Raw genomic sequence first — 19,819 nt, forward strand, 5'->3', positions numbered from 1 at the left:
AGCTTTTATTCACTACATACAATTGTGTCATAAAAAGACTGTGTAATTACTATACGGTGTAACATACAGTTGTTTGCCTTCTCCCAAATACACGGTCTAATAACATCCTGACACTCAGACAACTCATGACCCTCGCCATGGCCTAGTTCTTGTTTTTCTGCTTCTCCTGTTCATTAAGCTTTCATATGAGGGCGTGATATCCTTGAAGTTTTCATGTCCTCCCTGTTCTCTCAGCCAACTCCCAACACTGTCACAGTTCTTCTAGGATTAATTTTCTCTCAGTTGTAGTAGCGGTCATTCCCGTGTCTGTGGCACATTCCACCAGGTAACTAGCTATCTGCCCATGCCAGGACCATCGCAACACTGACTTCAACGTGCGGTTGCAGCAAATGACGTTTATTGCAGTGCAACTCGCACCTTAAATACACTACTTGCATTGTCTACACCCCTTAAGGCTGTGTCAAAAGCGTGTGTCAAATTTAAATCACAGAGAGTGGGACAGAGTGGGGGAGTTCCTGCCATGTCATATCCCGTGTCCTCACTAACACCTACTCCAACTTCTCCCCCTCCCCATGCTCAGTAAAGCCTTGCTCCATTACAGCACGATACGCGCTTATTGCCTTCCCATACTAGCACTGAATTAGTGCAGGATGATATATAGGGGATTATAATTGAGCTACACTCAATCAATCACACTATCTCCATCCCAACTAAAAATTTTTCTGACCAGTCCTGTAATGTGATACACTTTTAGTCTCATCAGGTGGTCTTCAATGTGCTCTGCTCTATAAGTCAGAGTTATTTTGCTCCTCTGACCCCCACCTACACATTCAAGTTCATAGGAGAAACAGGATGCTTGACTACCCACAAAGACTGGGGCAAAGAACTGGTTGATTGTGTCAGCCTCAGCAAGGTCTCATGAACTCTTTTCAAAATACCCGTTTTTCAGTAAGGGAATGTTCTTTGTTTGCCTGTGTCTTCAGACCATGGAACTTGTGGTATCTCATCTTGTTATTCATCAAAACCCTTGACAAATTGACTCCCACCTGTGCCCTGGATATCCTGACTGCATCTCTGCACATCTGGACAACAGGTCTGTATTCTTCCTAGGCCACCCATCCCTGCTTCCTCTGCTTATACCTTTCCTCATAATCCCCTTGTTTGACCATCAAGTTCTTGCTCAGTCAGACTGCTTTCCCTTCTGCTCTGCATCATTTCTTACACTATGGGATAGAGTGCTCTTGTGATCTCAGAAAGGTGTCCTTGAAGGACTAACTGCTATGGTCAGTTCCCGTGTTCCTAAGGATAGTCTCCTGGGGCATATCAGTCGGCACAGGAGGCAGGCAGGGAATAGGAGAGGTGAGATCAATAATCTAACTTATTCACTGAGGATTTTGCCATTATCAAGAGTAGGGGAACACAACCAAAAGATAATCCTGTTGATGTACTACAGATTTCATTTGTAAATAACAGATGACTTCAGTTCAGATACACCTATAGGGCATTTCCCAAAATTAGGCCACATGTATGTTATGCATAGAAGAATTCACGGCCAGAGCAGGAGTGGGCATTCAGGCTGAAGCCAGACCCAAGAGGGGCCTGGCTGAAGGCTCCACACACTGACTGCAGTGGAGCACCACTGACCCTCACCAAGCCAGGAGGTAACAGAATGCCAGGCCAGACACAGACTGTCACTGGTGAAGATACCTATTCTCATGATGTGTTCCAGGTTCTTGGGTGCATGTCTAAGCAAACACACGTCAAAGCAAGAAGAAGCAGCAGATGTTTAAACACGGATTACTTTTTAAGCTTCAAAAGAAGGTGCCAGAAATATGAAATCATTATGGTGTGCACTGGCCTCTAGAACAGTGATGGAATCTCCCCAGCTGATTCCCACTAAATCCGTGGCTTTCCCCTTAGGTCTTCTGTGTGCAAACAACAAAAAACAGAAACTCAGATGGACACAGAAGAAGATGCAGCAAGTGTTTAATGAGTCAGAGGATGGAAATAATATTATTGGAAATGCAGACGTCAAGTGTGGTGAGCAGCAGGTAATGAGATTAAGCTGCTCACCAGTCCTACGGCAGATTTGACAGCAGGCCTACACACAGTGGCCAAGAAATGAAGAGAGGTTGCACGTCACTCAATTCTGGCTTTCAGAGATTATCAGAGATATCTGAGGCAAAAAGACAACCAAGACACTAGATAAGAAGAGGAAGAAAAAGAGAACTCTGGTCTAATTTCTCCATGTTGTCAGCAAAGTCCAGCTGGCCCCACACTTTCTGTCTTGCAGGGCAAAAACAGCAGCACACAGTTCGTCCTACTGTCCAGTGCCGTGTTATGATTTCCAGGGGGACCTTGCCTGGGATCAGTGTCCAGCACCTTTAGCAGGGGTTGCATCTTCTGCCACAGTAGCGGTTGGAAATGCAGGAGAGGTCAAAGCCCCCCGAGCTGATGGGCACTCCCTGACAGCTGAGGATGCTGCCAACAGCAGCGGAGGTGGAGGATCCAACGGCGGTGTTCTGCGGGAAGGAGCTGAGGATGGGTCCGGGCAGGGTCACCACCACGGGAGAGGGCTCAATGACAATGGTGGAGTTCTGGCACTGCCTGACACATGGTTCATTGCAGCTGCTGGCCAGAGGGGTTGGGCCGCACGGCTGGCATGGCTCACATGGGTTGCAGCAGGACATGTCTGCGGTCTGGGAGTGCACCTGTAAGGGTATAGGACAGGAAGAAAGCAGAACGGGGGGATTTACGAGGAACTAAATACCAGCAAGCCATGAATGAATCAACACCCATGCACTATGTGCATCTGGAGGATGTGAAGTGGTAGGCAAGGTGTTCTCGGACCCCAGATATCTAGCTTTCTGTAGGGCAGAAATTCCCCCCGGTGCCTATCAAGCTAGTTCCTAAATTGGAGTCCAATAGCTACCTACACACAGGCTCAGTGTCCTAGATAAAATTTCCCTTCTCACCCATGACAAGCAGTCCCAGGATTTGGCATGGAACAGAGGCGGCAGCATCTCAGATATTCACCGAGCTGAGACCTCCTTTATTTGAACGACGGGGGGGGAGACTCACACTCACCTGGTTCCAAAGGAGAAGGTGGTAAGAACGGTGGATGAGAGTGCAAGGGACTTGGGTCCCTTTTATAATGGACATAAGATGACCTATATCCAAAGGCACTGCTTACAGTGGTGATTATTTTCTGATTGGCTTTTCTTGTCCAGAATGCAAATCATCCCAGATAATGATATGGGTGGTCTGCCAGCTTCCTGTGCAATTCAGTTTCATTTTTGGCTTTATACCATGTCACTTCCTGACTGAAGGCACCTTTTAAGAGGCATGATGAAGAGAAGCCCAAGCATTTCCGCACAACAAACACCCTTGTGGGCAACACACTCCTTTCATGTGCTACGAGAATCCAGCAAAGGCAGAAGATGTCAGCTTAGGTCATTCCATATGGTTTCTTACGGGAACTTTTGTGAAGAGGTGTACCAGATCCAGACTGTGACACACTCCCAATTGACCCTTCTCTCTGCAATATACTGCTGCCCTGTTTTATCCTCTACCTTACTATGTCTCTGATCATGGAATGGGGCACAGACTTTTGCAATTTGGTCTCCTGACCTAAAAAAAAATACAACACTCGAGCAAACGCTGTAATACAAGTGCTGTTTTAGTAAAAAAATGAAGAGAGGCATTCAGAGTTCAGGTAAATACCCACACAGTTGACGTAGTGTTTTAGAGAAGATTCACACAGGTCTATGAGGATTTTTCCCATGCTTCACCATGTAGATCCTGATCCAATGCACCAGGGCTGAGGGAGTTCTAAGAGAAGTCCCGCAAATAGCAGCAGGACCACTGAGTCTTCACAGAGTTGAAGGGATTCCATGGAACCTCTAGTGATCATCTTCAGAGGGACTTATCAACTAGGAATAATCTGAGTTTCAATTTCTGCTCCATTACCCCTTGTTCTTTTGCAGTACACCACAAAAGAGAGTCTGAAAACCACTGCCAGATATCACACACTATAGATATTTGTAAACTCTGAGGAGACACGCTCTCAGCCTTCAGTTCTCCTGCCTGACGAGTCTCAGGACTCTCAGCCTTTCTTCAGAAGGGAGATGCTCCAGGCACCCGATCATCTTTGCTGTCCCCATCTGAACATTCTCTGGAAGTTCCATGTCTGCATTGATCTGAGGAGCCCAGAACTAGACACAGTATTCTAGATATGAATTCTTCAGGACAGAGTAGGTGGGGAGGATGACCTTGCTTGACCTGCTGGCCATGCACTTCCTCCTGTACACCTGGACACCATTTGCCTTTGTGTCCACAAGGCCACACAACCCACATCTGGCCAGGCTTTATCCTTCTGCACTGCAAAGTCCATTTCCTCAGAGCTCATTTCCAACAAGTCACTCCGCAGCCTGTACTGGTGCAGGCAGTGATGCCTCCGGTGGTGCAGGACCCCACATTTGCTTCTCTTGAAGTTCATCAGGTTCCTCTCCACCTAGCTCTCCAGTTCTTCCAGGTCTTTCTGAATGACAAAAGAGCACTCTGGTGTGTCAGCCACTCATCCCAGTTTCACACTGGCAGAAAATGTGCGGAGGGGGGACTTGATGTTTTTGTCTCGGTCATTGATGATGACATTCAACAGGACCAGACCCAGCACAATCTCCTAGGGAACACCACAACCTAAGCACATGCAACTCAATTTGGACCCATTCATTGTGAAACTGATTTCAGATAATCAGTGTGTTCTCAGTCCAGCTCACTGTGCTCTCACCTATCCCACACTTCCCATGCTTTGTTTCAAGAATGCTGTGGTAGACTGTGTCAAATACCCTCTGGAGTCAGGTTACACCAGATTCACTGCTCTCCTCTCATCGACCCAGTGAGTGATGACGTCCCAGAAGCCTATGATGTTGGTCAAGGATCATTTTCTCTTTTGAGAAGTGTCATGGTTTTGTAATTTTGCTATCAGTATCAGTATTCCACATCATAACATCATGTAAAGTATGGATACTTCTATTGAATGTGCAGTCCACAGAAGAAGACTACATATCCCAGAGAACAACAGGGGTAATGATAAGTCACGGGACCAGGACTCTATATAATCTCGTTCCCAGGCTGGAGTGCCCTCCTTCTTCTCTCGAACTTCTCGGAGAGTGGGAAGCGTTCCAGCCGTGTCGCCTAGAGTTCACAGTAGGCCTCTCGGTTTTCGGGGACTCTCTCTCTCTGTTTCGTTCAATTTGTTAGCCTCAATTATATTATATTGTGTTATCTTGTATTTCGGTATCATATTTAGTAAAATAAGTTTTTCCTCCTTAGATTGTCACTGTTTTATCCCACTCCCTTTTTCCCCCTCCTTTCCGGGCCCCGGGAGGGGGGCCCACGGGGTGGCTTCCCCTGTCACGGGCATAGGTAAATCTAAGTAACCCGTGACAGATTTTGGTGGAGAATGCGGGCATAGAGCTTTTTAGCTTTTAGAACAACTCTCTCTTTACTCTTAAAGAGCTTCGTTAGGGGAGTGTTATCTTTTCGTAGCTGCTCACTGAGAACGTGACCTTGAAATACCAGACAAATTGTCAACATTAAGGGCTGCTGTACATTCTCAGCACTGCTATCTAACTTTTGTGTAGAAAACAAAGGGATTTCTTTCTCCCTTAGAGCAAAGCTAGCTAACTCTGACTTTTACAGAGCCTGCCAGCTATGAATCCACTCTTCATCCCAGTTGCTCTGTTTAAGGGATTGAAAGCAATTATGATCTTCTTAAAGTATTGGTCAACTATTAACACCATAATTTGGTGTTGTGGAATTGTGCAGGTATATAGCCTAATAAGGTGGATACTGATGGAGACACCTGCCTGGTACTTTTATGAGATGTGGTATGGTCAGAATTTTGGCACCTACATCCCAGATGGAATTGTGAATCTTACAAACACTTGCATCCCAGATGGAATTGCGAATCTTACAAGTACTTGCATCCCAGATGGAACAGGCAATTTTACAAACACCACCATGTTTAATTCATTGTACAGGCTAAAAAAACCCTTTTTATTTAGGTTGTACTCTCAGATTTCCACACGCCTTTCAATAACTGAGATAGGGTTCATACTTGCATCCATGTTATCACTATTAATGAATGCATATATGTTCCAATGCATTCGTTCTATGCGGAAGTCTCCTCCAGAACCAGAGAATGATGACTGGCAGGGAATATGGAAAGGTTTAGGAAAAGTCTTAGAAGCATGGGGACCCGCAGTGTCATGGGATTTCACTCTTGAACACCTAAGGGACCCTAAGAAATTAAGTGAGTATTTGGGTCAGAGATCTAAGGAGGTAAACCTTATGTGGGGTTTGGCTTATGCATACCGTGCTTTGTATCATACTATTCTGGAGAGAGAGAGTTTCCGATCTGAGATTCAAGCCCAAGTTAATTCTGATCAGTCACAGGAGGCATCAGTAGCAATATCAGTTGCCCCTGTGGAAGGCAAGAAATGGAAACGGGTGTCCACGCGTCTAGAACGAAAAGAAGGAGAAGCACAGGGGGGGGCTGCAGAAGACCCAGGTGCCGGGCATGGAGCAGTACCGAAAAAAGCAAAGGCAAAAACCAAGAGGCATGAAGAAGAGACTGATGATGAGGAGGAAATCACCTATTGTCGACCTCTGAAGCTGACTGAAATCCAAGGCTCAAGAAAGGAGTTCACACGGCGTCAAGATGAAGGTATCCTTGCTTGGTTGCTTCGCTGCTGGGACAACGGGGCCAACAGCTTGTCTCTAGATGGTAATGAAGCTCGCCAACTAGGAAACATTGCCCAAGATGCAGGTATCGACAGAGGGATTAGCAGATGTTCGGATGGAGCTGCCACTCTCTGGTTGCGGCTGTTAGAAGCCGTGAGAGAAAGGTACCCCTATAAGGATGCTTTGAAGCCTAAATTTGATAGTTGGAATACCGTCCAAAAAGGTATTCAGCGCCTGAGGGAATTGGCCATGGCGAAAATGTTGTACAGCCCTGATCCAAGCGAACTTGACCCTGAGAGAGTGAGGGCCGATCCTGACATGTGGCAGAAAATCACAAGTACAGCACCAGAGAGAATGGCACAGTCATTGGTAACAGGTTCTAAAGGGTTCGTGGACAGATGGCCCCGAGTTGTTGAGCTGATTATAATGCTTCAAACCACCGATCAGCAGCTCCCTCAACTGCATGCCGCAGTTTCTGCCATCTCACGGCTAGAAAACCGAGTAGATGAAATGTGCAAGAAATTGTTTCCATCAACTAATCGTAATGATGATCCCGTAATAGTATCAGAAACAACTGATGAAGGTCAATCCTCGTACGGGCCACCAGGTCTAATGAAGGATCTGATCAAAGTATTCCAGTCCTACTCCTCACCTGCATCATCAAAAGTCTCAGCTGTTAAACGCACACGCTTCCCAGCTCGAGCAAAGAACAACAGTACGATTGCACCGCGTGTTTCCATGTGGCGCTACCTACGTGACCGTGGAGAAGACATGAGGAAGTGGCATGATCAGCCCACTTCTGCACTACGAGCACGGGTGAAAGAACTACTAGACATACCAACCACCAGTGGAGTTGCTCCAGTCATCACAGGTAACCAATAGAGGGGCCCTGCCCTCAGTCAGGGGAGGGAAAGGGATAATAGAGTTTATTGGACTGTGTGGATTCGATGGCCTGGCACATCAGAACCACAGGAATATAAGGCGCTGGTGGATACCGGTGCACAGTGCACCCTAATGCCCTCCAGTCATGAAGGGACAGAATCAATCCATATTTCTGGAGTGACTGGGGGCTCTCAAGAATTGTCTGTGCTGGAGGCTGAAATAAGCCTCACTGGCAAAGACTGGCAAAAACATCCTATTGTGACTGGCCCAGGGGCTCCCTGTATACTGGGTATTGATTACCTCAGAAGGGGGCATTTCAAGGATCCTAAGGGGTATCGATGGGCCTTTGGGATAGCTGCTGTAGATATGGACAACATTAAGCAGCTGTCTGTTTTGCCTGGCCTGTCAGAGGACCCGTCTGTTGTGGGGCTGCTACGAGTAAAAGAGCAGCAGGTACCAATTGCTACAAAGACAGTGCACAGACGGCAGTATCGCACCAACAGGGATTCCTTGCTCCCCATTCATGATTTGATTCGCCAGTTGGAGAATCAGGGAGTGATCAGTAAAACTCACTCACCTTTTAACAGTCCCATATGGCCAGTGCGTAAAGCCAGTGGAGAATGGAGGCTGACAGTAGACTACCGTGGCCTGAATGAGGTCACACCCCCATTGAGCGCTGCTGTGCCGGACATGTTGGAACTCCAGTACGAGCTGGAGTCAAAAGCAGCCAAATGGTATGCCACCATTGACATTGCCAATGCCTTCTTCTCTATTCCTTTGGCTGCAGAATGTAAGCCACAGTTTGCCTTCACCTGGAGGGGCATTCAGTATACTTGGAACCGTTTGCCCCAGGGGTGGAAACACAGCCCAACCATTTGCCATGGGTTGGTCCAAACTGTACTGGAACAAGGTGGTGCTCCTGAACACCTGCAGTACATTGATGACATTGTTGTGTGGGGTGATACAGCAGAAGAGGTTTTCACAAAAGGAGAGCAGATCATCCAAATTCTTCTACAAGCCGGCTTTGCTATTAAGCGAAGCAAAGTAAAAGGACCTGCCCAGGAAATTCAGTTCTTAGGTATAAAGTGGCAGGATGGACGTCGTCACATCCCAACAGATGTGATCGACAAAATCACTGCCATGTCTCCACCAACTAGCAAGAAAGAGACACAATCTTTCCTGGGTGCAGTAGGCTTCTGGAGGATGCACATTCCAAACTACAGCCTCATTGTAAGCCCCCTTTATCAGGTGACGCGGAAGAAGAACGATTTTGCATGGGGCCCTGAGCAGCAGCAGGCTTTTGAACAGATTAAACAAGAGATAGCCCGAGCTGTAGCTCTGGGGCCAGTACGGACTGGACAGGATGTAAAGAACATCCTCTATACTGCTGCTGGAGAGAAAGGCCCCACTTGGAGTTTGTGGCAAAGAGCCTCAGGAGAGACCCGAGGCCGACCCCTGGGATTCTGGAGTCGATCATATAAGGGGTCTGAAGAGTGCTACACTCCAACTGAGAAGGAGATCTTAGCCGCGTATGAGGGGGTTCGGGCTGCTTCCGAAGTAGTCGGGACTGAAACACAGCTCCTTTTGGCACCTCGACTGCCAGTGCTGAACTGGATGTTCAAAGGACAGGTTCCCTCCACTCATCATGCTACCGATGTCACCTGGAGCAAGTGGATTACGCTGATTACACAGCGAGCGCGAATGGGAAACCTCAATCGTCCAGGAATCCTAGAGGTAATCATGGACTGGCCTGAAGATAAAAGGTTTGGAACATCACCAGCAGAAGAGGTAGCACGTGCTAAAGAGGCCCCACCATACAACGAATTACCAGAAAATGAAAAGAAATATGCCCTATTCACAGACGGATCATGTCGCATTGTAGGGAAGCATCGCAAATGGAAAGCTGCTGTGTGGAGCCCCACACGACAGGTTGCAGAGGCCACCGAAGGTAAGGGAGAATCAAGTCAGTTTGCAGAGGTAAAAGCTGTCCAGCTGGCCTTAGATGTTGCTGAACGGGAGAGGTGGCCAATGCTGTATCTTTATACTGACTCATGGATGGTGGCAAATGCCTTATGGGGGTGGTTACAGAGGTGGGAACAAAACAACTGGCAACGGAAGGGTAAATCTGTTTGGGCCGCTGAATTATGGAAGGACATTGCTTCCCGAACAAAGAATATGGTTGTAAAGGTGCGTCATGTGGATGCACATGTGCCCAAAAGTCGGGCTACTGAAGAACAACAAAACAACCATCAGGTAGATAAAGCTGCCAAAATTGAGGTGGCTCAAATTGACTTGGACTGGCAGAATAAGGGTGAATTATTTCTAGCTCGATGGGCTCATGAGACCTCAGGTCATCAAGGAAGAGACGCGACATATAAGTGGGCCAGAGACCGAGGGGTGGACTTAACCATGGACGCTATTGCGCAGATTATTCATGATTGTGAAACATGTGCCATAATTAAACAAGCCAAAAGGATGAAACCTCTCTGGGAGGAAGGGCGGTGGCAAAAGTATAAATATGGGGAGGCGTGGCAGGTTGATTATATCACCTTGCCACGATCTCGCAGTGGTAAGTGTTATGTACTCACCATGGTAGAGGCAACCACTGGGTGGCTTGAAACATACGCAGTACCCCATGCAACTGCTCGAAACACCATATTAGGTCTTGAGAAACAAGTCCTGTGGCGACATGGCACCCCAGAAAGAATTGAATCTGATAATGGGACACATTTTAAAAATTCCCTTATAAATACTTGGGCCAAAGATCATGGCATTGAGTGGATTTATCATATTCCCTACCATGCACCAGCTTCTGGTAAAATTGAACGATATAATGGGTTGTTGAAAACTATGTTGAAAGCAATGGGTGGCGGAACATTTAAGCACTGGGAGAAGAATCTGGCAGAAGCCACTTGGTTGGTGAATACTAGAGGATCTGTCAATCGTGATGGTCCTAGTCAATCTAGCCCCCTACACACTGTAGAAGGAGATAAGGTCCCTGTTGTACATGTAAAGAACATGTTGGGAAAAGCTGTTTGGGTCCTTCCAGCTTCTGGAAAGGGCAAACCTATCCGTGGAACTGTCTTTGCCCAGGGACCTGGGTGCACTTGGTGGGTAATGCAGAAGGATGGGGATGTTCAATGTGTACCACAAGGGAATTTGATGCTGGGGGAGTGCAGTCAATAATTTTATGTATTTATATGTATATATGTTTGCATGTGTAGTGTATTTTAGTTATTATAGTTGTACATTTAGTTATGTTACATGTAATTCTACTGTTTAGCTATCATAATTTTACATACGTGTATATATATGTATATATATATTTACCATGATGTAATAATGTAGAATAAGGGGTGGAATGTCATGGTTTTGTAATTTTGCTATCAGTATCAGTATTCCACATCATAACATCATGTAAAGTATGGATACTTCTATTGAATGTGCAGTCCACAGAAGAAGACTACATATCCCAGAGAACAACAGGGGTAATGATAAGTCACGGGACCAGGACTCTATATAATCTCGTTCCCAGGCTGGAGTGCCCTCCTTCTTCTCTCGAACTTCTCGGAGAGTGGGAAGCGTTCCAGCCGTGTCGCCTAGAGTTCACAGTAGGCCTCTCGGTTTTCGGGGACTCTCTCTCTCTGTTTCGTTCAATTTGTTAGCCTCAATTATATTATATTGTGTTATCTTGTATTTCGGTATCATATTTAGTAAAATAAGTTTTTCCTCCTTAGATTGTCACTGTTTTATCCCACTCCCTTTTTCCCCCTCCTTTCCGGGCCCCGGGAGGGGGGCCCACGGGGTGGCTTCCCCTGTCACGGGCATAGGTAAATCTAAGTAACCCGTGACAGAAGCCATGTTGACTACTTCTGATAGATTTCTTTTTTCCAACTGCTAGTGCATAGCATCCACAGCAAGTTGCTCCATCTCCTTTACCAGGGATGGAATTGAGGCTGACTGCCCTCTAGTTTCCCGGACCATCCTTCTTGCTTTTATTGAAGACTGGTGTGACGCTGGCTACCCTCCAGTCTTCAGGCACCTATCCCACTCAGCAAGATTTTTCTAAGAAAATAAATAGCAATTTGTGAAGCACTCTTACCAGCTCCAAAATTTCTCAAGGGTGAATCAAGGGTATCAGCATAGTCTCATAGTATCATAGTCTTGTGCGGGTTGGAAGGGACCTTAGAGATCACCGAGTCCAACCCCCGGGATTTGAGCATCTGTGTAGCAGAGTGGCACTTCTACCACTTTCGCCACAGGGGGCATTCAAACCCCGGGCCCCAATTTTGCAAGGCGGCATTCCTACCACTCATTTAATGTGCTACGAGAGTCCAGCAAAGGCAGAAGATGTCAGCTTAGGTCATTCCATATGGTGTATGGTGTAGGCGGCATTCCTACCACTGCGCCACTGGGGCACAGGGTGACCATCTCTGAGAAGTTCCTCCTCCACCACTGGGAAGTCATCCCTTGTCTCAGACCTGGAGGGTCTGGAATGTCCAACGAGCAGTCTGAGCAGTACAGACTGAAGCAAAGAAGGAGTTTCACAGAAAGGGAATCGGATGCACTGAGCGGTTCCTACCAGTGCTGAGAATTTATGCTATTCATGGCAAAAATTAGCTTCTGTCATGAAAAGGAAAATATGTAAAATTTTTCCCAGTTGATTATCCATAAAATTAAAGACAGCACAATACAGAAAGCAAGAAGGAGCACTCCAAGGGCAGGAGCTCCAGAGAGAAACATGGGGAAAGTCCAGCTGATTCCCCATTAGTCTGCACATAAGATTCACTTGCTGTCTTTATTGCTCTTCTAATTCCTTCTTACTGAAAAAACCCAAGTGATACACCATTTGCTGTTTGGTCTTTCTTGTGAGACGTGGAAAGTACTTTTAACCTATTCCAAGATCCCCAGGGGAAAACATGAGGAGACAAGCCATGTGGGCAGAATTCTGAAGAAAAATGAGGTGTCAAGTGGGACCAGATCTCACTGGGGAGATGGTACATCTCTTGCATGATAGGCTCCTAAGAAACCCTAAGGAGTAACCCAGCTGACATCAATTCCACTTACTGGACTCTTCCATATATGAAATGAGTCTGATTCCCACACTGGTCCTTCTTGTGTGGGAATGCTTGGGCCTCCCTTCATGACACACAAAAGATGTCTTTGGTGTGGAATGGAAATTACACAAAGCTGGAAACATAACAGGGCAGAGCAGGAAGCCAACACACAGTCCATATCATTACCTAGGATGTTTGGCATTCAAGAGGTTCTTGTCAGAAAATAACCACTACTGTAAGTGACGCCTCCGGGTATGGGACAGCTTCAGTCGATTATAAAAGGCAGCCCAGTTCCTTAGTCTCACATTCGCCACTCTTGCCTCTTTCTACTTGGGAACCGGGTGAGTGTGAGCCCCCTTCTTGTCTCTTTTTGATCTTCGATAGCTCTGACACCAACAGACCTCTCATCAGCTAGCAGCTCTGTTTCATGACAAAACTTGGAGCTGCTGGTCATGGTAAAGGGAAGCAGGCAGACGTTTTGTTTTGGAGGGAAGATGGGGCTTGTGTGCTAGGGTCTAAGAAGTAGCTTGATAGGCACTGGGCGGCTGTATCTGAGTACTGGCAAAGAGTCCGGGAAGCCAACGATCATCCCTGTACTGACTCCGACTCCCAATACTGCATGTGCATGGTTCCCTCTTGATGGGATGGTAGACTCATCGTGACTCTCCATTTTCTCCATTCAATCCTCTCTCCCAACAGGTGTGTTGCCAAACCAAAGACATGTCCTGCTGCAACCCGTGTGTGCCATGCCAGCCGTGTGGCCCAACCCCTCTGGCCAGCAGCTGCAATGAGCCCTGTGTCAGGCAGTGCCAGGACTCAACAATCGCCATCGAGCCCTCTCCCGTGGTGGTGATCCTGCCCGGACCCATCCTCAGCTCCTTCCCACAGAACACTGTTGTGGGATCCTCCACCTCTGCCGCAGTTGGCAGCATCCTCAGCTGTCAGGGAGTGCCCATCACCTCTGGGGGCTTTGACCTCTCCTGCATTTCCAACCGCTACTGTGGCAGAAGATGCCCCTGCTAAAGGTGCTGGACACTGACCCAGACAAGGATCCCCACAATCTCAGAGCTTGGCACTGGACAGAAGAACAGACTTTGTGCTGCTGTTTTCAGAGTAGGTGACCATGACTGGCTTACGCTGACAGGACTGACAGAAGGGGCCATCCTGGCTTCTTTGACTACGTGGCCATTGTCTACCCATTCTCTCTTCCACCCATTCTTTCTTTCTCTTTTGTCCTCTGCTCTCCACAAAACTCTCTCTGAAACTTGCTGAGTGACCAGCTAGCCTCTCTCCTTTGATGGGCATTTAGATGGGTGTCCTGCAGCAGCTTTGCCATGGGAAGAGGGCAACAGGTTTTTCTCTGTTGCTGCTGATCCCGGCACTTGGAATCTTCGCTTGGTCTGACTTCCCTTTCCTACTTAGACTCATTAAACTTTTGCTGCAACCTTCTTTGTGCCTCAGTATCATGCGTCAGTCTCCTTTTTCAAACAGTCAGATGAGAAGTATCTTTCTTTGATGGAAATGATCACAAATATGGAATTACCATATTTGCCAGATGGGGAGGCAACCATAGACATTCATCCTTCAGTCAGGGCCACATCTAGAGCTGCCCTGTCCTGCAGGCGTGGGTTTGTGAAAGTCAGAGACAAATTAATATGAGTTAGCAGCTGAGTGCAGATTTATTACTCTGCAAGCTAGGTTTTATACACTAATTACAATCATGGCATAAGACGATTGGGTAAATAGGATACGGTGCAACATATGGTTGGTTGCCTTCTCCCAACTACACAGTCCAATAAAATCCAGACAAAGTGACAACTTGTGACCCTCGCCACGGCCTAGTTCTTGTTTTTCTGCTTCAGTTGTTCATTAAGACCTGCTTGGTTTGGATGACCACAATCTATGAACAGTTGTCAGGAAACACTCCATGTCCAGGACACCCGTGCTTGGTATCAGAATTAGCGAAGAAGATGGAGAGCAGATGGAGGTTATACATGATGCTCCCGAGAAATATCAGTAATGCCAGAATCTGCCTCCTGAACACCTACTCAGACTTTCCTGTACAGATGTCAGGGGCCGTGAATCTCTCCAGGAATGAGGCATGGTGCTTTGAGCAAGAGCTGCTGGGCAAGTCATGACAGAACTCTTTGCAATAAGGCTGCATTCTGTCCTTCTCCATGCAGATGGAACAGATGAACGTACACACACAAGCCAGTTCCCAGTAATTCCCAGTGGAGTAGGTGCAAAGGCCAAGAGAATGATTTGAGAGATCAGGAGCTCATGGGCTCACGCAAAAGGGAGTTACATCAGCACTGCATTGATCTGTCCGTCCTAGAGAACCTGATTCTCCTCCAAGACTCCCCAAAGATCCTGAGGAGTGTTCCAGCTTCCTGGGGGCAATAGGATGTTTTGTATGGTAGGAGGGGATGGAAGACCGTGTCCAGTCTTGGCCGCATTGCGTTGGGGCCAGAGTACAGAGGTACCAAGCTGAGGGATTCCATACGGGTGTTGAAGTTGTAAGTCTCTCAATGGTTTTATGTGGGATGGTATTCAGAACAGGTCCAAGCAAGGTCCCCAACCACGAGGAGGGTTCAGTGATGGTGGTGGAGTCCTGGCACTGCCTGACATAGAGCTCACTGCAGATGCTGTCCAGAGTATTCTGGCTGCAGGGCTGGCATGACTGGCCCTGGTTACAGCAGGTCTAAACATTAGTCTGGACATGCACCTGCTGGGGAAGGGATTAGACAGGACACAGAACACTGCATCACTGAATCTTACAACTCTTCCCGCTGCGATGTTTCCTTAATGGTCTTACCAAACTCTGAAAGCTAGAATAATTAATGTCACTGTATGTCCTTGTTCAGGCTAGATCCCTGAGAAGGAAGTTAAGAGAGCCACGTAAACAGGACAGGGAAGAGGGGGAAAGATGGGAAAGAAAATGCAGGGAGATTGGCCCAGATGAAAAAAATACAACACAGCAACAATGTAGGGGAACACTTTTCTTACTAAATATAAATGCAGACCTTTAGATTATGCAATATAATACCAAGGCTATTCAACCAAATGAAATGAGAGTGAGATTTCAAAACCAAAGCATTTTCTCCAGTACTGTAGGCTAGAAAACAAGGGAGCAGTGAGAGGAAAGAGGGCAGCTTTGTGACTGGCAATCAGTTTTAACTTTCCCTCCACCAAGTGGAAAACAGAAATGGAAAAGTGAAGTCTTTGACAAGGTATAGTCCATTTTTCTCTTCTGAGATCTAGTGACCAGAAATGTCCCGTGCAATCAGAAGTATGTAGAGCAACAGACAAGACAAAAAATACTGAAACCATTAGTACACCATCCTGCTTATGAGTCATTTTCAGGTACTGGCAAACCTTCTCCACAAGCCTACTCTCAGTGTGTTCTCTCACACTGTGGACAAACAGGGGATTGCAATCACCCAAACATAGCCCCTTGCAGAAGACCTACATGAATTTCAAATGGGCATATTTTTAAGCTAGTCATGATCCCTTTAGATGCTAACAGTTACCTCTGACGCATCACATGCCCCATTCATCTTAGTCTACTTGGCTTATTTGCTGAGGATACAATCGATCACACTATCTCCGTCTATACTAAAAGCTGTTCTGGCCAGTCCTGTAATGTGGTACACTTTCAGTCTCATCAGGTGGTCTTCAATGTGCTCTGCTCTTACAGTCGGAGGGATTTTGATTCCCCAACCACCACAAACACGTTCGAGGACATGGGAGACCTGGGATGCTTGACTACCAACGAGGACTGGGTAAAGAACTGGTTGAGTGTGTCAGCTTCAACAAGGGCTATTGAAGACTTTTCAAAATACACATTTTTCAGAGAGGGGATGGTCTTTGTTTGCCCATGTCTTCTGACCATTGAACCTGTGGTATCTCATCTTGTTATTCATCTATGATACTCAAATTCACTCCAACCTGTGCCCTGGCTATCCTGACTGCACCTCTGCACATCTGGACAGCAGGCCTGTATTCTTCCTAGGCCACCCATCCCTGCTTCCACTGCCTATACTTTTCCTCATAATTCTCTAGTTTGACCATCAAGCTCTTGCTCAGTCAGACTGCTTTCCCTTCTGCTCTGCATCATTTCTTACACTTTGGGATAGAGTGTGATCTCAGAAAGGTGTCCTTGAAGGACTACCTGCTCTGGTCATTCCCATGTTCCTAAGGATAGTCTCCCGAGGCACATCAGTCGGCACAGGAGGCAGGCAGGGAATAGGAGAGGTGAGATCAATAATCTAACTTATTCACTGAGGATTTTGCCATTATCAAGAGTAGGGGGAACACAACAAAAAGATGATCCTGTTGATGTACTACAGATTTCATTTGTCAATAACAGATAACTTCAGTTCAGATACACTGAATTTCCCAAATTTCCCAAAAGTAAGCCAAATGTATGTTATGTGTAGAAGATTTCACGGCCAGAGCAGGAGTGGGCATCCAGGCTGAGGCCCGACCCAAGAGAGGCCTGGCTGAAGGCTCCACACACTGACTGCAGTGGAGCACCACTGACCCTCACCAAGCCAGGAGGTAACAGAATGCCAGGCCTGACACAGGCTGTCAGTGCTCAAGATACCAATCCTCATGTTGTGCTCCAGGCTCTTGGGTGCATGTCTAAGCAATGACACATCAAAGCAAGGAGAATCAGCAGCTGGTTAAAGAGTAAACACGGATTACTTTTTAAGCTTCAAAAGAAGGTGCCAGAAATATGAAATCATTACGGTCTGCACTGGCCTCTAGAACAGTGGTGGAGTCTCTGCTGCTGATTCCCACTAAATCCGTGGCTTTCCCCTTAGGTCTTCTGTGTGCAAACAACAAAAAGAGAAACTCAGATGGACACAGGAGAGTATGCAGCAAGTGTTTAATGAGTCAGAGGATGGAAATATTATTGGAAATGCAGACGTCAAGCGTGGTGAGCAGCAGGTGATGAGAATAAGCTGCTCACCAGTCCTACGGCAGATTTGACAGCAGGCCCACACATAGTGGCCAAGAAATGAAGAGAGGTTGGAGGTCACTCAGTTCTGCCTTTCAGATACTATTAGTGATCTTTGAGGCAAAAAGACAACCAAGATACTAGATAGGAAGAAGGAGCAAAAGAGAATTCCGGTAGACTTTCTCCATGTCATCAGCAAAGCCCAGCTGGCCCTGTCCTTTCTGTCTTGCAGTGCAAAAACAGCAGCACACAGTTTCTCCTACTGTCCATTGCCATGTTGTGATTTCCAGGGGGACCTTGCCTGGGATCAGTGTCCAGCACCTTTAGCAGGGGTTGCATCTTCTGCCACAGTAGCGGTTGGAAATGCAGGAGAGGTCAAAGCCCCCCGAGGTGATGGGCACTCCCTGACAGCTGAGGATGCTGCCAACAGCAGCGGAGGTGGAGGATCCAACGGCGGTGTTCTGTGGGAAGGAGCTGAGGATGGGTCCGGGCAGGGTCACCACCACGGGAGAGGGCTCAATGACAATGGTGGAGTTCTGGCACTGCCTGACACAGGGTTCATTGCAGCTGCTGGCCAGAGGGGTTGGGCCGCACGGCTGGCATGGCTCACATGGGTTGCAGCAGGACATGTCTCAGGTCTCGGGGTACACCTGCAGGGATATAGAACAGGAAGGAAGCAGAATGTGGGGATATATGAGAAGCAGATTTACAGCAAGCTGTGAAGTATCCAATGCCCATTCACTCTGTGCATCTGGAGGATGTGAAGCGGTAGGCAAGGTGTTCTCGGATCCCAGATATCTAGCTTTCTGCAGGGCAGAAATTCCCCCCGGTGCCTATCAAGCTAGTTCCTAAGTTGGAGTCCACAAGCTACCTACACACAGGCTCAGAGTCCTAGATAAGTCTTCAGTTCTCTCCCCCATGACAAGCAGTCCCAGGATTTAGCATGGAACAGAATCATCTCTGTTATTCACTCAGATACTCACTGGGCTAAGACCTCCTTTGCTGAATGACAGTGACAGGTAGGAGACTCCAACTCACCTGGATCCAAAGCAGAAGTGGTAAGAACGGTGTATGTGAGAGCAAGGAACTGGGACCCCTTTTATAATGGACATAAGATGACCTATCTCCAAAGGCATTGCTTCCAGTGGTGATTATTTTCTGATGAGCTGTTCTTGTCCGGAATGCAAATCATCCCAGATAATGATATGGGTAGTCTGCCAGCTTCCTGTGCAATTCAGTTTCATTTTTGGCTTTATACCATGTCACTTCATGACTGAAGGCACCTTTTAAGAGACATGATGAAGGGAAGCCCAAGCATTTCCGCACAACAAACACCGGTGTGGGCAACACACTCATTTCATGAGCTAAGAGGGTCCAGCAAAGGCAGAAGATGTCAGCTTAGGTCATTCCATCTGGTTTCTTACGGGAACTTTTGGGAAGAGGTGTTCCAGATCCAGACTGTGATGCACTCTCAGCTGACCCTTCTCTCTGTTAAATTCTGCTGCCATGATTTGTCTCCAGCTCTTCTCTCTCTCTGATCAAGGAATGGGGCACAGTCTAGTGCAGAGTGGTCTTCAAATAAAAAAGACACAAGAGCAAACATTGTAAGAGGAGATCTGTTTTCGTAAAAAAAATAAATAATGTATAATAGAGGGAGGCATCGAGGCAGCTGGTAGATACCCACCTGAGTGATGAGAACAGTGATTTAGAGTAGAATGATACCGTATAATGAGAATTTTTCCTACGCTTCACCGTGTAGATCCTGATCCTAGGCATCAGGGTTTACGTTGTGTGTTGGAGGGAAGTTCATTAATATTAGAGTGATGTGGAGTTGGAACAGGCTGCCCTTATAGGTTTTGATGCCCCGTCCCTGGAGGTGTTCAAGGCCAGGTTAGATGGGCCCTGGGCAACCTGGTTTAGTTAATGGTGAGGTTGGTGGCGCTGCCTGGCAGAGGATTGGAGATTCTTGATCCCTGATGCCCCTTCCAGCCCAGGCCATCCTTGATTCTTTGATTCTGAGGGAGTTTAAACAGAAGCTCTGCAAAAAGCAGCAGGACCACAGAGTCACAGAGTTGCAGGAATTGGAATGGACCTCTAGTGATCATCTTCAGAGGACCTTATCATCTAGGAACATCCTATGTTCCAGTTTCTGTTCTGCTGCCCCTAGCTG

At 47.0% G+C, this 19,819-nt stretch overlaps 3 pseudogenes across 1 annotated transcript; 1 reads left to right on the forward strand and 2 right to left on the reverse strand.

Moving 5' to 3' along the window:
• Positions 1-1,970: 1,970 nt before the first annotated feature.
• LOC146757249 (feather keratin Cos1-1/Cos1-3/Cos2-1 pseudogene) lies at positions 1,971-2,708 on the reverse strand (annotated as a pseudogene).
• A 10,297-nt stretch (positions 2,709-13,005) lies between these two features.
• LOC146757250 (feather keratin Cos1-2 pseudogene) lies at positions 13,006-14,135 on the forward strand (annotated as a pseudogene). The gene is made up of 2 exons (XR_014937100.1): positions 13,006-13,027; positions 13,386-14,135. The product of XR_014937100.1 is annotated as a feather keratin Cos1-2 pseudogene (transcript).
• A 3,107-nt stretch (positions 14,136-17,242) lies between these two features.
• On the reverse strand, positions 17,243-18,294 carry LOC146757251 (feather keratin Cos1-1/Cos1-3/Cos2-1 pseudogene; annotated as a pseudogene).
• Between the last annotated feature and the right edge of the window lie 1,525 nt (positions 18,295-19,819).

The sequence above is a fragment of the Coturnix japonica genome, chromosome 24, assembly GCF_054131305.1.
Source record: "Coturnix japonica strain WE chromosome 24, WE-NBRP24, whole genome shotgun sequence".
In the NCBI taxonomy this organism is placed as follows: domain Eukaryota; kingdom Metazoa; phylum Chordata; class Aves; order Galliformes; family Phasianidae; genus Coturnix; species Coturnix japonica.